The sequence below is a fragment of the Neofelis nebulosa genome, chromosome 10 (assembly GCF_028018385.1).
Source record: "Neofelis nebulosa isolate mNeoNeb1 chromosome 10, mNeoNeb1.pri, whole genome shotgun sequence".
Taxonomy (NCBI): domain Eukaryota; kingdom Metazoa; phylum Chordata; class Mammalia; order Carnivora; family Felidae; genus Neofelis; species Neofelis nebulosa.
The window spans coordinates 102,855,410-102,876,963 of NC_080791.1; positions in this window are offsets into that span (position 1 = coordinate 102,855,410).

A 21,554-nucleotide genomic window follows, 5' to 3' on the forward strand; every position below is an offset into this window, starting at 1 on the left:
CTCTCTTGCTTGCTCTTTGACCCCTCTCTTTCTTTGCTTTCCTCTTCATCTCTCTTCCACTACATGTCTGGTTGCTGCTACTCAAGACCTGTACTACCTGGTAGCCTATCAAGAATCACAAATCTCTGGTTCCATGTCTTGCTCCTCAGAATTTTGTCCCTTTAAGAGAAGTGAGCATAGCCAATAGAGAAGAGAGGGAAGATGGCTTCCATCCTGTGACTCCTAGAAGGAAGCCACTTCAAGGGAGGTTGCCTTTGTAGTGAATCTTCCCTGCAGAGCAGAGATACCCAGCTCACTTGGGATAGGGATCCTGGAGGACTGGCAGGACTGACCTGGGAACACAAAGCCTCTCCTTTATTCTTTCCCTTACCTGTGACTCACTGTGATTCCAACAGACTTCCTGCCACATCACCCCATGCTTTCAAGGGTCAAGTGGGAACAGTGCAGGCTGGAGACTTGTCCTTTTAGGGCAGTTCTCCACCTGTGAGATAGCACAAGTAAAACACCAAGCACAGAGCATAAAAATACGTGCCAAATACGTGAGTACCCACCTGTGATAGAAGAGATGATGAATGGGTGCCCTCTGCTGGCACAGTCCATCACCACCAGGCACCTCCCCCTCTGCAAAAGGGTGTGCACATTCACCAGCATATACCTTAACCCCATCCTGCCACATACATTGATTTTTTTAAAATCTTGGTTTCAATGATAAAAGGTTATTGCTTTTTTTCTTTTTCAAAATCTAACAGCATATTTTTAAACTAAAACTCTTCACTCGCTTTTATGTCACTCTGCAGGGATAACTACTGACATTTTGTTGCATATTCTTCCATATGTCTTTCTATGTGTACTCATACAACATATACTCCCGGGATTAATGGAATTACTCTATGCAGGCTATACATATTGCTCTGCGATTTGTGTTTTCCTCTAAAAATATGTCCTGGACATCTTTCTACTACATCTAGGTCCTTCTTGTTTTCCTCATGATTGGCTAGTTTACTACTGTAAGTCTGACATTCTGTTATTTAGACCCTGGCACACTCCAGCTTCTGTGCTAACATGGAACCCAACAGCCCAATTCCTTAGGAGACTAGGTGCCCATGATCCTATGGTTGGGTTGAGCAGACCTCCCTTCTGTCATCCCTCTCTCTGACAGATGGTTGATGGTTAAACCTATCAACCTCCTCACCCCACTTCCCCAGAGGATTTGGAAATAAGCTTCCTGCTGCTCTGTGCCCCCGGGCACAGATGCTAAGCATCACACCCTCTCCATCCCTCAGAACACAAGTAGCTGGGGCAGGAGGGAGGGGTGGCTTTTTTACTTAGGTTTCATTTGAAAATAGGAGTTGCTGTGCCTGCCATCTCCAGGCATGATTTGAGTGCAAAAACAAGTGGGATGCAGCTGACTTTGAGTCCTGGCCAGCCACTTGAAGGCTGCAACCTACTTCTGACTTGCTACTGATAGAATTCCTAGGACCTTGGTCCAACTTGATTCTTAGTATTGTCTTCACTGTACTTTCGGGAGGACAGGCTTCAAGCTCTCCTCTCTTGGTCTGGTTAATGTCTGACTGTGAACATTTGGTAACTCAGCTCTGGCCTCATCTTCTTGTAGAGTGTCTTAAATTCTGGTAACTCTCATTCCAGTGATGGTTACCTCATTGCCAGTTAGTTGCTTTGCAACTTGCAGTTCTGTATAATGTCACTTAAATAATACTTTTCTTTTAAAAATTTTTTTAATGTTTTTATTCATTTTTGAGACAGAGAGAGACAGAGCATGAGCAGGGGAGGGGCAGAGAGAGAGGGAGACACAGAATCTGAAGGAGGCTCCAGGCTCCAAGCTGTCAGCACAGAACCTGACGCGGGGCTCGAGCTCACGGACGGTGAGATCATCACCTGAGCCGAAGTCGGACGCTCAACTGACTGAGCCACCCAGGCACCCCTAAATAATATTTTTCTAAACTGAAATCTTGACTCCATTCCTATTTCATTCATCCTGCAAATATTTGTTCAATAACCACTTTATAACCAAAGGCCATTTCTGTCTTTGAGGAGTTTTGGTCCCAGGGATGGAGGCATTAAATTTGAATTAATGAGATAAGCATTACTATAATGATGACTTTCTAGCATTGTAAGAGGGGTAAACTGCTGGGAGGGTGGGCAAGGCTTCACTGAGGTGATAATTTAGGTTGTTTTCAAAGGATAACTAGGATTCTACCAACTGATGCAAAATCATGCAGGTCAGATGGAATAATGTGCAGAAGTACAGAGGTATAAAAGTAATATGGTTCACTGGGTATCTAGTAGATGAGGGGAAATTTCTCTTTATAGAAACATTTCATTTAAAAATGAGAGTGATCAAAGTAAAATATCATCGCTTTGCAGTCGTTGATAACTAGATCTTAGGCATCAACAGCTGGTAATATCAAGAAAAGAGCCAATCAGACACCATCTACAAAGTGGTTTTGGAAAAAAAAAAATCCTGGGGTGCCTGGGTGGCTCAGCTGGTTAAGTGTCCCACTCTTGATTCCAGCTCAGGTCATGATCTCGCAGTAGTGAGAGCCATGCTGGGCTCTCACTGCATCGGGCTCCGTGCTGGGCATGAAGCCTGCTTAAGATTTTCTCTTCCTCTCCTTTTGCCCCTCTTCCCTGCTCCCATTCTCTCTCTCTCTCTCTGTCCCCCTCAAAAAAGTACTGAATGTGATCAAATCTCTAGATCCAATTATTATTTTATAAGAAATACAGAAGAAATGTTAAAATATACCATGGGGATGCAATTAGCAAAATAGGGGTATTGCAGGAAATGTAGGTGACCCAATTTCTTTAATAAAGAAGAAAAAGGATGAAAGGATATTACAGATGAAAAGAAAGGCATCAGTTAATCTCAATACACAAGTCTTATTTGGATCCTGATATAAACATGATATTTTATGAGATACTTAGAAATCTGAACACAGGATACTTGATATTACTAAGGAATTATTTTTATTTTATTTTATTTAAGAAAAATTTTTAATGTTTATATCTGAGAGAGAGAGAGAGAGAGAGAGAGAGAGAGAGAGAGAGAGAGAGCGCAAGCTGGGGAGGGGCAGAGAAGAAAGGGAGACACAGAATCTGAAGCAGGCTCCAGGCTCCGAGCTGTCAGCACAGAGCCTGATGTGGGGCTTGAACTCACAGCTGTGAGATCATGACCTAAGCCCAAGTCGGATGCTTAGCCAACTGAGCCACCCAGGTGCCCCGAGATTATTGTTTTTCAGATGTGACAGTGGTATTGTCAATTTCTTGTCAACTTGAGCAATATGATGAAATTTTAGTGGATGAAATCTTAGGAGTTTGCTACAAGTAGTATGGGACAAGCGTGAAGGGGGAAGTATAAATGAAATAAGACGGTCTGTGAGCTGATAGCCGCTGAAGCTGGGTTATGGGCATATGGAGGCTTATTATAATATTTGATTTTTATGTTTATTTGTAACTCCCCATAATAAAAAAGTTTTTTGGTTTTCTGTTTTTTTGTTTTGTTTTGTTTTTAATGGGGATGACCAATTTGGGAGCTAATTGTTTGGAGCAGCCTAGGCCCAGGGACACATAGACAGGAGCAAGAAATGGGACTAGGAAGGGGGTGGCGATGGCCGCAGTGGTGATTGGGTTATGAAGTTCTTTTCCTGTCACAAGCAGGCAAATGGATTTGAAACCACCGTGGGGACCTAGGGTTCTGTGGCGGTACCTCCTGAGCAGCCACAGGGATGGGGAGAGTGGGGCTGGACAGAAGATACGCCAGTTCACCTACATATTTTAACAGCTTTGCTTCTAGCTGCTTTGTTAAAATTGGGCTTCTGGGTAACATTTAAAAACAAGATTCTGAGGCTTTAAAATTTTTCTCTAACCATTGGGGGAACGATTGGATATTTGAAAGGTTATTGCTTGAGCTGTAGTGCAGAAGATCAGAGGTGGGGAAATTAGCTACGGGACTATTGTGATATCACAAGTGAATGAGAAATTTGTTTCGAGAGGAATTTAGCTAATGAAGATTTGGTCCAGGAGGTGAAAACATTCTGTGAGAGTATTTTGTAGTCATCAGAAGGACAACAAAGAGGGTCAGGAAATACGCGGACTCTTCTGACAACAAAGTCTCTCTGAGCGCCTACTGGACGACGGGCTGCAGCCCAGCTCCCTGTGCTACCCCATTCTCAGAGGTTCTGGCCTGGTCCTCTTGTGCGCCATGACTGATAGCGTGGGCAGGTAGGGAATGACACCACCTGTTTGGGCTCATGGTGACCACTTCTGTCATCGAGGCCTTTGTCTCAACTACAACTGCTTCAGCTGTGTCCCCACCACCTCTGCTTGACCACTACTCTAACTTCGTATCGCCGTTTTAACTCCAGACTGGAAGACCCAACAACGAACTCACTTTTCTTCCCTTATCTCCACAACCGTGGGGCCTGCCTTCCTAGGAAAATCCACTAAACTTCCCCGCTAATTATTCTCCTCTGGAGCTAATGTCTCCCTGATCTCTGTGCCTTTAATCACACACCCATGTGCTGAGTTGCCGGTGGCTAATAGGCTATTAATGTTCCAGACTTATAGGTGAACACGCCTTAGGTACATCCCTCAGCATCCTCCAGCCATCGGCTTTCACCCCAGTCCATCCTAATTCTGCCTGGTTTCTGCTGGTTTGGCTTTGTGGGCTGTTTTTGTTTTTTGTGTTTTCTTTAAGGTTTATTTAGAGAGAGAGAGCGTGAGTTGGGTAGAGAAGCAGACAGAACACCCCAGGCAGGCTCCGCACTGCCAGCGTAGAGCCAGACGTGGGGCTTGAACCCACAAACCATGAAATCATGACCTGAGCTGAAAACTGACTGAGCCACCCAGGCACCCCTGTTTTTTGTTTTTAAACTTTGCTTTGCCCCTCTGACTTGATGCTTGAATGAGGCCTCCTTACTTGTTTTTGTGCTTATCAAGATGGTTCTTAGTCTTCTCGGATTATGGAACTCCTTGAGAATCTGATGATAGTTAGGGACCTCTTCTAAAAGAGTGTGCACACACAGCATTTTGCCTACAATTTCAGAGTCTCTAGATTTTTAAAACTGTGCTCAGTGCAACCGGAAGCTTTTGGTGGTGGTGGTGAGGACTGCTTGATAAACACACAGTGTTCTTGGATCCAGTCCAGACATATTAAATCTGAATTTCCAGAGGTAGAGCCTAGGAACCAGCAATTCAAACAATATCCCTAGTGATTCTTAAGTATGCTAAAAATTCTTTTAAAAATTTTTTAATATTTATTTTTCAGAGAGAGAGAGAGAGAGAGAGAGAGAGCATGAGGAGGGGAGGGGCAGAGAGATAGAGGGAGATGCAGAACCAGAAGCAGGCTCCAGGCTCTGAGCTGTCAGCACAGAGCCCGACGCAGGGCTCAAACCCACGAACCGTCAGATCATGACCTGAGCCTAAGTGGGACGCTTAACTGACTGAGCCACTCAGGCACCCCAAGTATGCTAAAATTGAGAAATGTCTATTTCACCTTCTCTGCTCAACCACTGAACTGCGGCTACAGGGATTCAAATTCTGCAGTCTGGGTCCTCATCCAAAGAAAACAACTGCACTTGACCCTTGAACAGCGCTGCGGTTAAGGGCGCCGATCCCCCTCCCCCACCCTGGGGCAGTCAAAAATCCACATGTAGCTTTTGACTCCCCAAAACTCAACTACTAATAGCCTACTGTTGACTCAAAACCATACTGCTAACATAAACAGTCAATTAACACATATTTTGTACGTTACGTATTATGTCCTGTATTCCTGTATTATGTCCTGTATTCTTATAAAGTAAGCTGGAGAAAATAAAATGTTCTTGAGAAAATCATAAGGAAGAGAAAATACATTTATAGTACTATACTGTATTTATTGAAAAAATTCTCAGCTAAGTGGATCCGCATAGTTCAAATCCATGTTGTTCAAAGGTCAACTGTACTTTTTCTCCAAGGCCATAGTGAATGAAGCCCCTTCTTGGAGAAGCTCTAGAATCTGACACTGGGACTGGATCTCTCGTGTCCTAGAGGGCCACATTTCCCTATTTCCTTTTATCCATCTTTCATCAATTCTTTCTGTACTCGTCTTTCCCAATCCAGAATGCAAGCTTCCTGTTCCGGAGATGCAGATTCCCACCCAAAGCAAGGTGTTCTGTGCTTTTGCGTGTTTGCCACATGTGGGGCGTATAATCCCCGTGGATAGCCAGTGGTTCAGAGTGAGAGGGCCTGGGGAGTGGGGTGCAGGAAACAGGTGAGCTTAGTGTTGACTGGCCCAGGTATATCCTACCAGTTCGAAACTGATGACAAGTGTAGGGCAAGTCACTGAGTAACTTCCTTTTAACTGATTCCTTTTACTGGCTGTAAAAAGAAATTTAAAATTTAATGATTGAAAACAGAAAGTACAGAAAGTTTTTTTAAAAAGGCAGAAGGTAAGTCCATTGTAATCCTAAACCCTGCTGTCCCGAGGCAAGCACTATTAACAGTTTGGCACCCTCCCATCAAGTGTTTTTCTGTTAAAAAAAAACACAAAACTTAACAGATTGGGGTGCCTGGGAGGCTCAGTCGGTTGAGCGTCTGACTTTGGCTCAGGTCATGATCTCCTGGTTTATGGGTTCCGGCCCTGCATCTGGCTCTGTGCTGACAGCTCAGAGCTTGGAGCCTGCTTCAGATTCTGTGTCTCCCTCTCTTTTTGCCCCTCCTCTGTTCACACTCTGTCTCTCTCCCTCTCTCTCTCAAAAATAAATGAACGTTAAAAAAAATAAACAGCAGCTTCTCTGGTCTAACGTTGTCCTATAACATTTCCCAGTTAATTCTTCAAGACCATAATATTTTTTCATGGCTGCATGATATTTAATCAAATGGATATATCATTATTTAACTTTTGCTCAGTTGTTGGATATTTAGGTATAATACTTATGTGTCATATTATAAATACACCATAATAAATACCTTTGCGCCTAAATCGTCGTCATCTGGATTATTTCCTTCGAAGAGGAATTTCTGAGTTAAAAGGCAAGAACATTTTTAGGGCTCTGGGTATACTGTTCCGAGCTATTTTCCAGACCGGTCAGCTCAATGGGAGTGGCTTACCACACTTGGAAGTTGGACTACATAACAAAAAATACTTCCGAGGGCTTCCACACAAGCAAGATATTACATTGCGGGGTGGGTAGGTAGGGCTGAGAGGCCAAGAGAGTTGGAAACAACCCCGTTGTCCCCCGAGGAAGAGGGGTCTACTTCGTTAATACTAGAAGCATAACTTTTCAATCCTGTACAACTTCCTCTCAGACTTCAGGCTTCAGTAAACATCATGACAGACTATGACCCCCAACCTAGCTTCCCATTAGTATTCCTCCACTCTCCGGAGACCTGCCTCTGTTCTTGTTCTTTCTGCTATGGCTGCTGTTACTTCCCCTCCGGCCCCTCTCCTAAGACTACTGCTGTCTTGTTGCCCTGAGGTTCCTGTCTTGAAGTTGGAGAAGTCCTTGTGGATCCATCTCTGGACCAACGGGCTTTACCCTATCAGTGTCCTTACAGTTCCTTCCATTCAGGAACTTGCACTGCGTCCCCCAGAGAATGAGCTGGGAAAAGTCTCATGCAAATAAAACTCCAGAATCTTATCTTATCCTAGAACGACGGAGGGGCATTTGCACATTAGGTCCTCTTTTTTGCCCACGGCACCCCAATTAATAAATGAACACCTCTCGAAAATTTCCTAAGCTCCAACTGTTTGAAAAATTGGTAGATCGAATTTAGATTATGTCCTGATATAGGTGAAAAACGCTTGGGTACTAGTCCCATTTCTTCCTTTCACCAGTTGCGTAACCACAATTTAGTCTGTGTACTCTGTGTGCCCCAATTTCCTCATCAATAATGTGATGCGTCATTTGGGAATTGAAGTATTCAGTATTCAGTACGATCTGAAAGGGAATAGAGTTGTTTTTTAAGGCTCACTTTACAAGCCAGGGACATAGAAGGCTAAGAATAAAGATGAACTTCTTGGGTGATGAGTAGATCAATTGTAGTTCAAAACGTTAACTGGATCAACACAGAAATAGGTCCTATTGTACCTAAGAGTTTGATAAAGCATCACAAATCAGTGAGGGAAGAAAAGTCAGAAGATGATGTGGGGATGATGGAGTTAACAATTAGGAGAAAAAAAAATCTTTTTAGATTTTTTTCCCCCTGTACCACATTCTACATTAACTTAGATTTAAAAACATATATTTTTAAAAAGGGAGGAAAATGGGGCGCCTGGGTGGTGCAGTCGGTTAAGCGTCCGACTTCAGCCAGGTCACGATCTCGCGGTCCGTGAGTTCGAGCCCCGCGTCAGGCTCTGGGCTGATGGCTCAGAGCCTGGAACCTGTTTCCGATTCTGTGTCTCCCTCTCTCTCTGCCCCTCCCCCGTTCATGCTCTGTCTCTCTCTTTCCCAAAAATAAATAAAAAACGTTGAATAAAAAATTAAAAAAAAATAAAAAAATAAAAAGGGAGGAAAAAATAAATATTAATTTTTAAGGGGAAGAGCTTGCAAACTTTTTGAAAAAAAAAAAAGACTTTATTTTCTGAAGCAGTTACACAAAAATTGTGTGGAAAGTATAGAGCGTTCCCCTCTATGTCCTCATGTCATCCCCTCTCCACCCCTGCCCCAGTTTCCCCTATTATTAACATTTTGTGTTAGTGAGGCAGTATTGATGTTATACATTATTTTTAACTGAAGTCAGTAGTTTACCTTAGGGATCACTCTCTGTGTGGGTTTCTTTCTCTTTTTAAAAAAAATTATTTAAATTTATTTTTAATGTTTTTATCTGTTTTTCAGAGAGAGAGAGACACAGAGCACAAGCCTGATGTGGGGCTCAAACCCATGAACCATGAGATCGTGACCTGTGCCAAAGTCGGTGCTTAACCGACTGAGTCACCCAGGTGCCCCTCTTTCTGTGGGTTTTGACTAATGTGTAATGATGATATGTATCTACTGAGGCACCTGGGTGGCTCGGTTGGTTAAGCGTCTGACTTCGGCTTAGGTCATGATCTCACAGTACCTGAGTTCAGGCCCGCGTTGGGTTCTGTGCTGACAGCTCAGAGCCTGGAGCCTGCTTCAGATTCTGTGTCTCCTTCTCTCTGCCCCTCCCCTGCTTATGCTCTGTCTCTCTGTCTCTCAAAAATAAATAAATGTTGGGGCGCCTGGGTGGCTCAGTCGGTTGAGCGTCTGACTTCGCTCAGGTCACGATCTCACGGTTCGTGAGCTCGAGCCCCGTGTCAGGCTCTGGGCTGATGGCTCAGAGCCTGGAGCCTGCTTCCGATTCTGTGTCTCCCTCTCTCTCTTCCCCTTCCCCATTCATGCTCTGTTTCTCTCTGTCTCAAAAAATAAATAAATAAATAAATAAATGTTAAAAAAATTTTTTTAAAAATGATATGTATCTACAACTACAGTGTTCTACAAAATGGTTTCTTTCCTCTAAAAATTCCCTATGCTCTCCCAGTTATCCCTTCCTTCTCCCAAGACCCTGGCAACAGCTGATCCTTTTTACCATTTTCATAGTTTTGCCTTTTCCAGAATGTCATGTAATGGGAATCATACATGAGGTAGCCTTTTGAAATCGACATTTTTCACTTGTCAATATGCATTTAAGTTTCCTTCCTGGCTTTTCATGGCTTGATAGGTCTTTTGTTTGAATTATTACCAAATAATATTTTGTTGTATGGCTATGCCACAGTTTGGTTATCCATTCACCTACTGAAGGACATCTTTGTTGCTTCCAAGGTTTAGCACTTCTGGATAAAGCTGCTACAAACATTCATGCATGTTTTGTGTGGACAGAAGCTTCCAAGTGCTTTGGGTAAATTCTAAGGGGTGTGTTTATTGGATCATGTGGTGAGAGTATGTTTAGTTTTGTAAAAAAATGGCCAAACTGCCTTCCAAAGTGACTGTACTGTTTTGCATTCCCATCAGCAAAGTGTGAGAGTTCCTGTTACCGCACACCCTCACCAGCGTTCAGTGTCATTAGTGTTTTGGATTTGAGTCGTTCTAATAGCTGGGTAGTGGGATTTTTTTTTTTTTTAAATTGCAATTCCTTAATGATGTATGATGCTGAGCATCTTTTCTTGTGCTTATTTGCTACCTGTATTGTCTTCAATGGGGTGTCTTTCACATCTTTTGCCCACTTTTAAATTGGGTTATTTGTTCTCTTATCATTGAGTCTTAAGAGTTATCCACATATTTTGGGGGTGTCTGTCTGGCTCAGTTGGTAGAGCATGCACTCTTGATCTCAGGGTGATGAGTTTAAACCCCATGTTGGGTGTAGAGATTACTTAAAGATAAGACCTTAAAGGGGCGCCTGGGTGGCTCAGTTGGTTGAGCGTGTGACTTCGGCTCAGGTTATGATCTCACGGTCCATAGGTTTGAGCCCTGCATTGGGCTCTGTGCTGACAGCTCAGAGCCTGGTGTCTGCTTCGGATTTTGTGTCTCCCTCTGTCCCTCCCCTGCTCACACTCTGTCTCTCAAAAAATAAAATAAAATAAAATGCTAAAAAATGTTTTTAAAAAAAAGGTCTTAAAAAAAAAAGAGTTGTCCATATATTCTAGATAACAATCCTTTCTTAAGTGTTTGACAATTAAAAAAAAAAGAGTTGTCCATATATTCTAGATAACAATCCTTTCTTAAGTGTTTGACAAATATATTTTTTTTCAATCTGTGGCCTGTCTTAAATTTTTTTAACTTACAAACTTTTAAATGATAGGATTAATAAAAAAAGAAAAGATATGTTATAGTGCACATTTAACAGTTATGTACACAGATAATTAGCATAATATGAGACATGACAAGTGGCAAAAATCAGCAGATATGACACATGGGTAATGTGTTTATCATATAAAAAACTCATACAATATATGGTCAGAAGACTTGAATGAATAAATCAAAAAGATTATAGGATTAATAAGTATGTCAAAAACTTTGACTCTTGCCGATAACAAATGCAAATGAAAATGACATTTTCCTTCCTTCCTTCCTTCCTTCCTTCCTTCCTTCCTTCCTTCCTTCCTTCCTTTCTTCCTTCCATAGTGATGGTTCTGTGTGTACCGTTCTAAAATTTAAAATATACTTTGGACATCTGCCCATATTAATCTTTATGCATAGCAGTCTATCATATGGCCCCACTAAACTTATTTACTCTTTTTTCTATTGATGGACATTTTGGTTGTTTCCAATTTTTGCTCTTTCAGATAGTGTTTCATTGAATATCATTTTCCCTGTCTTCGTATATATGTGAAAGAAGCTCAGTAGTATAGATTTCCAAAATTGGAATAGTTTGATCAAGCAAATCCCCTTCCATATCATGTTGGATTTTGATCCTTCTTGGTTCGCAAGGCAGTGATACAAACATTTGCAATGCTTACCAGAAAAAGTCTAATAACAGCACTAGGCTTCTTCTCTTTAACTTCCATCCTTATTCCACCATATTCTGGCAAACCTGGTCCTATTCCAAAGTCAGAGAAGAAGGAATAGTCCTTTCATGAATTAGGGAGCAAAGGAAAGTATTACTACTTGGCCATTTCCTTTAGCCTCTTAGAGTGAATATCACTCAGCTGTTCTTTTAAGCTTCTTACTTACATCTTGTGAATGGCAAGCAGTCGTGATGAGTTCTATGGGGTCACGCTTCCATTGGTGTCCTCTGACTACCTTGGATTATAAGCATGTAGCAAAAGATGCAGAACTAGAATCAGCTATAGGATGTATAGCCTGGGGTCTTAAAGTAGAATTTGCCACATGTGTTGGTAAGTCTCAGACGCTATATTTTTATCCACTTGACGCTCCTGTGCTACTGACCCAACCGCTAACATGAACTGAGCTGTGTGCCTATGCCTTTGGTAGCTGATGATGTGCTGAGAACAGTGGTGAGAGACCTGTACAGAAGTTATAGAGATACTAGCAATAGTTATGTAAAATTTTGTAAACTTTAAAATCACAGGCCTTGCCACAGCAATCAGACAACAAAAAGAAATAAAAAGGGCGGGGTTCTTGGGTGGCTCAGTTAAGTGTCCAACTCTTGATTTCAGCTCAGGTAATAATTTTGGGGTTTGTGGGAATGAGCTCCATGTCGAGCTCTGTGCTGACAGCATGGAGCTTGCTTGAGATTTTCTCTCTCCCTCTCTCTCCGTCCCTCCCCTGATTATGTGTGCATTCTCTCTCTCAAAATAAATGAACTTAAAAAAAAAAAGAAATAAAAGGAATTCAAATTGGTAAGCAAGAAATAAAACTTTCACTATTTGCAGATGACATGATACTATATATAGAAAACCCTAGGCCGTAGACCACCCCTTATACAATGGAAACAAGTCAATCAGTAATGGATAACCCAGCACCTAGAGGTATCCGGTCAATAAGGATAGAACCTGAGAAGGACCAAGGGGGAAGGGGGGAGGGTGCAATGAGAAATTTATAGAACAAGGACCTTGCCTATAGTCAAAGAGCATTCCCTTTTGAATGTTCCCTCTCTGTAAAGAGAGCTTTCCTACTATTCTTCCTTTCTGATCTTATACTCTAATAAACTTTTGGGTGCTACTAAAAAACAAAAAAGAAAAAGAAAAGGAAAGAAAGAAGAAAGAAAGAAAGAAAAGAAAACTCTAAAGACTCCACCAAAAAACTGCTAGAACTGATAAATGAATTCTGTAGTCTCAGGATACAAAATCAATGTACAGAAATCTGTTGCATACCAATAACAAAGCAGCAGAAAGAGAAATTAAGAAAACAATCCTATTTACAATTGCACCCAAAACAATAAGATACCTAGGAATTCACCCAGCCAAAGAGGTGAAAAACCTGTACTCTGAAAACTGCAGAACACTTATGAAAGAAATTCAAGAAATGGAAATACATTCCATGCTCATGGATTGGAAGAAGTATTGTTAAAATGCCTATGATACCCAAAGCACTCTACACGTTTAATGCAATCCCTATCAAAATACCACCAGCATTTTTCACAGAGTTGGAACAAACAATCCTAAAATTTGTATGGAACCACAAAAGACCCTGAATAGCCAAAGCAATCTTGAAAAGGAAAAGCAAAACTGGAGGCATCACAATTCCAGACTTCAAGTTATATTACAAAGCTATAGTAATCAAAAGAGTATGGAACTAGCACAAATGGATGCATAGATCAATAGAACAGAAAAGAAAATTCATAAAGGAACACACAATTAAATGATCGATTAATCTTTGACAAAGCAGGAAAAACTATCCAATGAGAAAAAGTCTCTTCAACAAATGATGCTGGGAAAACTGGACCACTTTCTTACACTAGATGCAAAAATAGATTCAGAAAGGATTAAAGACCTAAATGTGAGAACTGAAACCATAAGAATTCTAGAGGAGAACACAGGCAGTAACTTCTTTGACATCAGCTGTAGCCACTTTTTCTAGATAGGTGTCCTGAGGCAAGGGAAACAAAAGCAAAAATAGATTACTGGCACTACTTCAAAATAAAAAGCTTCTGCACAGTGAAGGAAACAATCAACAAAATTAAAAGACAACCTAGGGAATGGGAAAGGATATTTGCAAATGACATATCCGATAAAGGATTAGAATCCAGAATATATAAAGAACTTGTAAAGTCAGTTAAGTGTCCAACTCTTTGATTTTGGCTCAAGTCAGATCTCATGGTTCATGAGTTCGAGCCCCACTTCGGGCTCTGTGCTGACAGCATGGAGCCTGCTTGGGATCCTCTCTCTCCCTCTCTCTCTGCCTCTCCCCTGATCACACACTCTCTCTCTCTCTCTCAAAATAAACAAACAAACCAACAAAAATGGGTGAAAAACATGAACAGATATTTCTCCAAAGAAAACATACAGATGGCCAACAGACACATGAAAAGGTGCTCATCATCACTCATCATCAGGGAAATGAAAATCAAAACTATAATGAGATATCACCTTACACCTGTCAGAATGGCTAAAATCAACAACACAAGAAAGAATAAGTGTTGGTGAGGATGTAGAGAAAAAACACTCGTGCACTGTTGGTGGGAATCAAACTGGGGCAGCCACTGTGGAAAACAACATGGAGGTTCCTCAGAAAGCTAAAAAGAGAACTACTTTATGATCCAACAATTGCACTACTGGGTATTTACCCAAAGAATACAAGAACACTAATTCAAGGGGACACAGGCAACCCTATGATTATAGCAACATTATTTACAATAGCCAAGATATGGAAGTAGCCCAAGTGTCCATTGATTGATGAATGGATAAAGAAGATGTAGCAGGTATATACAGTAGAATATTATTCAGCCATAAAAAAGAATGAAGTCTTGCCTTTTGCAAATACATGGATGGAGCTAGAAAGTATTATGTTAAGCCAAATAAATCTGTCAGAAGAAGACAAATGCCATCTGATTTCACTCATAGGTGGAATTTAAGAAACAAAATGAACAAACAAAAGGAAAATAGGAGAGAGAGAGAGAGAGAGAGAGAGAGAGAGAGAGAGACCAAGAAACAGACTCTTAATTATAGAGAACAAACTAATGGTCAAGAGGGGGCAGTTGGGTAGGGGAAGGGGGGAAATAGGTGATAAGGATTAAGAAGCACATTTGTGATGAGCACCGGGTGTTATATGGAGGGGTGAAATCACTATATTGCACACCTGAACTAATATAAAACTGTATCTTAACTAAGTGGAATTAAAACAAAAACTTTAAAAAAAAGGAATGATCTAAGCCAAAAATAAAGTCACAGGCCTTTGTGAGAGATGAGCATCAGGAATGGAATTTGGAAGGAAATGAAATTAAATGTGATACTTTATGTGATACTCAGGTAACATATTAGTAATATCTGTGATACTTTAGTAACACTTTTGACAGTGCTTAACTTTTCTATTCCATAACTTGTGGACTTAGACGCTACGTATGACGGGGTGTGTTAGAAAACTGTTATGTGGGGACTCACTTCTGGAAGGCCAGTGTGAGGAGTGTCAAGGAGAAAAGGATGGATGTCAGTTAAAAGCAGTAAAGGGAAGTTTTATCCAGCACTATTATGATAGGGGAAAGAGACTTCCGTGTGGGCCTGAGTTTAATTCCAAACACAGTAAGGACAAAGTGGGCTATAAAGCAAGGAAGCAGAGTGAGAGGGTCAAGCAATGGACTATTCTTAGGTAATAGTCAGGCGTTGGGGGGTTCTTGGTAAATGGCTTTAACAAAACACTTAAGCCAAGGGGAAGGTATCAAGATGGGAGATGAAGAACTTTGATGAGATATCAAGTGTCAGATCTCAAGGGCTGGGGATTGAATTAGAAGGATTCTTTGCTGTATTCAGCAGGCCTAGGACAGGGCCCAAGGACAAGCCCCCGTTGAAGCGAGGGCTCAGAAGAGCCTGTCTAAAATTTGGTCAAGGAGAGAGTTTTTCTCAGGAGTTCCATGGACCTTCTTCCCAGGCAAACAGGCATAACTGGTCAATAGCATAAAACATAAGCCATTTAAGGTCTTGTAGTGGTTTTTAGGGCATACGGTAAATTAAGAAACAATTATTTAAGAAAATCTACTTGGCAAAAACAGCAAGTCTGTGGCATTTGAACCGTGACCTGCTCTTTCCCTTCCCTGTCCCAGCTCAGCCTGAAGGAAATGCTGCCCCAGGACTCCAGCACAGAACTCAGTGCTCTCTCTTCCTCCAGCTCCCTGTTCAGGACAGTGATAGATTTCCAAGAGGAGCAGACCCAGACCATCAGCATTTCTTATCACCAGCTGTTTCTTGCAGAGGCTCAGTTATGGCAAGTGCAGCTGAGAGGTTGAGATAGCGGCTGTAGCTCAGACACTGTGTGCTAAGAACACGGGCCCCAATTCCAGGTTGCTTGGAGGAGAGAGATGACATACTGGGAGAGGAAAACTGAGAAGACTAGAGGCTACTGTCCCACCTAGTGCCTTCCTCTTAAGGTAAGGGTGTGCTCAGGGAGAAAGACATCATCATCCCTGCCCCAGGCTCAGAAACACAGCTCAGGGGTTTTGCCCAGGGGAAGAGACAGGCTATAAAATGGAGAACTCTAAAGTTCTCCTTTAAGGGCAGACTGCTTGAAACAGAATGCGGAGAAGTTCATGTCTAAGGGTGCTCTCAAAAAACGATGGAGGTTTTATGAGACAGCAATTAAGAAAAGGCTGATAGCAGGATACCTGGCTGGCTTGGTCAGCAGGGTGCGTCACCCTTGGCCTCAGGGTTGTGAGTTCGAGCCCACATTGGGTGTAGAGATTACTTAAATAAAGAAAGAAATTTAAAAAAAAAGAAAAAGAAAAGAAAAGACTGGTAGCTTCATGAGTGATAGAAGTGAAAGCACGAATCAGCTAGTTTACCAGAGAGAACCAGGGAGAGGGACATCTAGGTAGAGCCCCCTGGGGACAGAACAAACCTCAGACACTCACCTCAAAAACTTCCCCTGCAAGGGAGTACAAATTTAATTGGATTAGACACTGAAGCAATTTATGTCCCAGGGATTTGTCACAAACAATAGCACAAATTGGCATTGGTGGAGCCCACAAGGAAAGAGACAGTGGAAGAGAGCCCTGTTAAGTCCCACTGTCATTGTACAGTGACTGTGTGCATGCCCAATACAGCATCTTCTGAAGAGCAACATCAGAGCCTTCACACTGCGGGGAAATACACTTCACTAAAATCGTTCAGCCAGTCAATAAACCAACAGGTAGGGGCATTCACTTTCGAATGTCGCCTCTCTTTAAAGAGAGCTTTCCTACTATTCTTCCTTCCTAATCTTATATTCTGATAAACTTTGGCCTACTGCTCAAAAATAAATACATAAACAGGTAAACAATAATAAACTCTGGATGAAGAGGGAGGGGCTGGCCTCCAGGGTTGCTACAGTATATTATCAGGAGTATCTAATTTCAACAAAAGTTATGTAACATTCAGAGAAACAGGAAAGTGGGACCCATACATAGGCTACAAAGTAAGCAACGGAAACTGCCTGTGAGGACAGATGTCACACCTAACCGACAGATTTCAAAGTAGCCATAGTCAAAGAACTAAAAGAAATCATGCTCAAAGAAATAAGAGGAGATGGTTACAATCTGTTATTATGCAGAGAGTATCAATAAAGAGATAGTAATTATAAAAAGAATCTAATGGAATTTTTGGAGTTAAAAAGTACAGTACCTGAAATAAAAAAAACCCACTGGAGACGTTCGACAGTAGATTTGAACCGGTAGAAGAAAGAATTAGTGAGCTTGAAGACAGATCAACAGAGGTTATAAAATCCAAAGAAGAGGAAAAAGAAGAAAAAGAGAAGACAAATGAACAGAGCCTCAAGAGAAGTCTGGAGTGAATATAATGATATGAGACAAGATAGGTTTTTTTTTTTGTTTTTTTTTTTAACTTTTTTTTCAACGTTTTTTATTTATTTTTTGGGACAGAGAGAGACAGAGCATGAATGGGGGAGGGGCAGAGAGAGAGGGAGACACAGAATCGGAAACAGTCTCCAGGCTCCGAGCCATCAGCCCAGAGCCTGACGCGGGGCTCGAACTCACAGACCGCGAGATCGTGACCTGGCTGAAGTCGGACGCTTAACCGACTGCGCCACCCAGGCGCCCCAAGACAAGATAGGTTTTAAAACAAAAAATGTAACTAGAGATAAAGAGGGGAATTTTGTAATTATAAAAAGACCAACCTATCAGGAAGATATAGCAATAAACATACATACATCTATATCTATATCTATATCTATATCTATATCTATATCTATATCTATATCTATATATCTATATATCTATATATCTATATCTATATCTATATCTATATCTATATATCTATATCTATATCTATCTATCTATATCTATCTATCTATCTATCTATCTATCTATCTAACAACAGAGCCCCGAAATACACAAAGCAAAACTGATAAATAATGGGAGAGATAGACAACTTGACAATAATTGTTGCAGACTTCAGTACTTCACTTTCAATAGTGGGTAGACTAGGTAGAAGATCAATAGGAAATAGAAGGTTTGAACACTATGCACCAACTAATCTAACAGTAACTATGTATATCTATAGATACACCCTGCCCAACAGTAGCAGAATATAACTTCTTCTCAAGTGCACATGGAGCATTCTCCAGGATAGACAATGTGTTAGATCATAAAACAAACCTCAATAAATTTAAAAGGACTAAAATTATTCAGCGATCTCCAACTACAGTCAGATGAAATTAGAAATCAATAATTGAAAGAAGTTTGGGAAGTTGACACATATATGGAATCAACACATTCCTTAATAGCCAACAGGGCAAAGAGGAAATAATGAGAGAAACTGGAAAATATGTTGTGATGAATGAAAATGAAGACACAATATAATAAAACTTATGGGATACAGTTAAAGCAGTACCGAGAGGGAAATTTATAGCTAAAACACCTATATTATAAAAGAAGAATGCTCTCAAATCATTATAACTTAACTTTCTACCTTAAGACATTGAAGAAAAAAGAGGAGCACACCAAAACTAAAGCAAGCAAAATAAATGAAATAATAAAGATCAGAGTAGAAATGAAACAGGAAATAGAAAAACTATAGAGAAAAATCAATAACCTAAAAGTTGTTTCCTTGAAAAGATCAACAGAATTGCCAAACTTTTTAGCTAGACTGTCCAAGAAAAAAAGAGAAAAGTTTCAAATTACTAAAATCAAGAATGAGAGAGGAGGGCCACCTGGGTGGTTGAGTTGGTTAAGCGTCTGACTCTTGATTTGGCTCAGGTCATGATCTCCCAGTTTGTGAGATCAAGCCTTTCATCAGGCTCTGCACTGACAGAGTGGAGCCTGCTTGGGATTCTCTCTCCCTCTGTCTGCCTTTCCTCTGCTTGCACACATGCATATGTACTTTCTCTTTAAATAAATAAATTTAAAAGAAAAGGAGAGAGGAGACATTGTTACTGATTTAATAGACATAAATAGATGCAGAAGAAAATCATTTGAGAAAATCCAACACTTTCAGGATAAAAACACTCAACAAAATAGGAATACAATGGAATTTCCTCAACTTGATAAAAGGAGCTATGAAAAACCCACAGCTAGCATAATACTTTCAATGGTGAAAGACTAAATGTCCTAAAATAAGAAAAATAGAAAAGAATATCTACTCTCACAACTTTTATTCTACTGGAATTTCAATCCAGGGCAACTGGGGAGGGTACAGGAAGGAAGGAATCCAGATTGGAAAGAAGGAAGTAAACCCTTCTCTATTCAGGGCAATATGACCCTGAATTCCTAATGAATCCACTAAAAACTGTGAGATGTAGTAAAGGAGTTCAGCAAGTTCGCAAGATATAGAATATACAGAAATCAATTGTATTTCTACTATTATACAATTTAAATGAGTGAATTGTATGTGAATTATGTCTCAATAAAGTTGTTAAAAAATCTTTTGTATTTCTATACACTTGCAATGACCATTCCAAAAATTAAGTTAAGAAAACATTTCAATTCATGATAGTATCAAAAAGAACAAAGTATTTAGGAATAGATTTAACAAAAGGAGTGCAAAATTAATATTGGAAAACTATAACACATCATTGAAAAAATCAAAGAAGATCTAAATAAACTGAAGACATCCCATGTTCATGAGTAGGAAGGTTTAATATTTTTTTAAACATTAAAAAAAAATTTTTTTAACATTTATTCATTATTGAGAGACAGAGACAGAGCACAAGCATGGGAGGGGAAAAGAGAGGGGGAGACACAGAATCCAAAGCAGGCTCCAGGCTCTGAGCTGTCAGCACAGAGCCTGACGCCAGGCTCGAACCCACAAGCAGTGAGATCATGACCTGAGCCAAAGCCGGACCCTAACCGACTGAGCCACTCAGGTGCTCCTGAAGCTTTATATTTTTAAAATGACAACACGTGGGCACCTGGGTGGGTCAGTCAGTTGAGCATCTGACTTTGGCTCAGGTCACGATCTCATGGTTTATGGGTTCAAGCCCCATGTTGGGCTTTGTGCTGACAGAGCAGAACCGGCTTGAGATTCCCTGTCTCCCTCTCTCTCTGCCCCTCCCCCACTTATGCTCTCTCTTTTTCTCTCAAAAATAAATAAACATTAAAAAAACTCTTTTTTTTTTTTTTTTTTTTTTTAAATAACACTCTCCAAATTGACCTACAGATTCAGTGCAGTCTTTATCAAAGTCCAAGCTAGCTTCTGGATGGAAGTGGAGAAGCTGATCATAATATTCATATGGAAATTTAAGCGACCAAGAATAGCTAAAATAGGGGTGCCTGGGTGGCTCAGTTGGTTAAGCGTCTGACTCTTGATTTCAGCTCAGGTCATGATCCCAGGGTTCATGGGATCAAGCTCCAAGACTTCAGCTTAATGGTGACAGGGAGCTTGGAGCCTGCTTGGGATTTTCTCCCTTCCTCTCTCTCTGCCCTTCCCCCTCTCATGCTCCCACTCTCTCTCTCTCTCTCTCAAAATAAATGAATAAACTTAAAAAAAAAAGTATTGCTAAAACAGTCTTGAAAAAGAATAATAAAGTTGGAGGACTCATGATTCTTTTTTTTTTTTTTTAAGTTTATTTATTTATTTTGTAAGAGAGAGAGAGGTAGAGAAAGAGGGAGAATCTCAAGCAGGCTCTGCACTGTCTGTGCAGAGCCCATTTGGGGCTTGAACTCAAGAAACTGAGATCACGACCCAAGCTAAAATCAAGAGTTGGACACTCAACCAACTGAGCCACCCAGGCACCCCAGAGGACTTATGATTCTTAATTTCAAAACTTACTACAAAGCTACACTAATCAAAACAGCGTGGGAACCGGCATAAGAATAGGCATATAGATCAGTGGAATAGAACTGAGAGTCTCAAAATAAACCCATATATTTATGGTCAATTGATTTTTGACAAGGATGCTAAGATTATTTAATAGAGAACAGTTTCTATAACAAATGATGCTGAGACAATTGGATATCCACACACAAATGAATGAAGTTGGACACTTTCCTCACACCATATACAAGAATGAACTCAAAATGGATAAGAGCTAAAACCATAAAATCCTTAGGGTGCCTGGATGGCTCAGTCAGTTAAGCGAGTGACTTTGGCTCAGGTCATGATCTTACGGTTTGTTGATTCAAGCCCTGCTTCGGGCTCTGTGTTGACAGCTCAGAGCCTGAGCCTGCTTCAGATTCTGTGTCTCCCTCTCTGCCTCTCCCTGAATCCCGTTCTCTATCTCTCTCTCAAAAGTAAATATTAAAAAAATAAATAAATAAAACCATAAAGTCTTTTGAAGGAAACATAGAGGTAAATGTTCATGACCTTGGATTTGGAAATGGAGTTTTAGATATGACACCAAAAGCATCAACAACAAAAGAAAACATAAATTTCTTAGCTCAGGCTGCTATAACAAAATATCATAGCCTGGGTGGTTTAAACAATGGAAATTTCTCACTTTTGGAGGCTGGAAGGCTGAGATCAGAGTGTCCGTGTTTCTGGTGAGGGGTCTATTTCTGGCTTGCAGATGGCTGCATTCTCATGCATGTCCTTAGCAGCGTTATTCGCAATAGTTAAA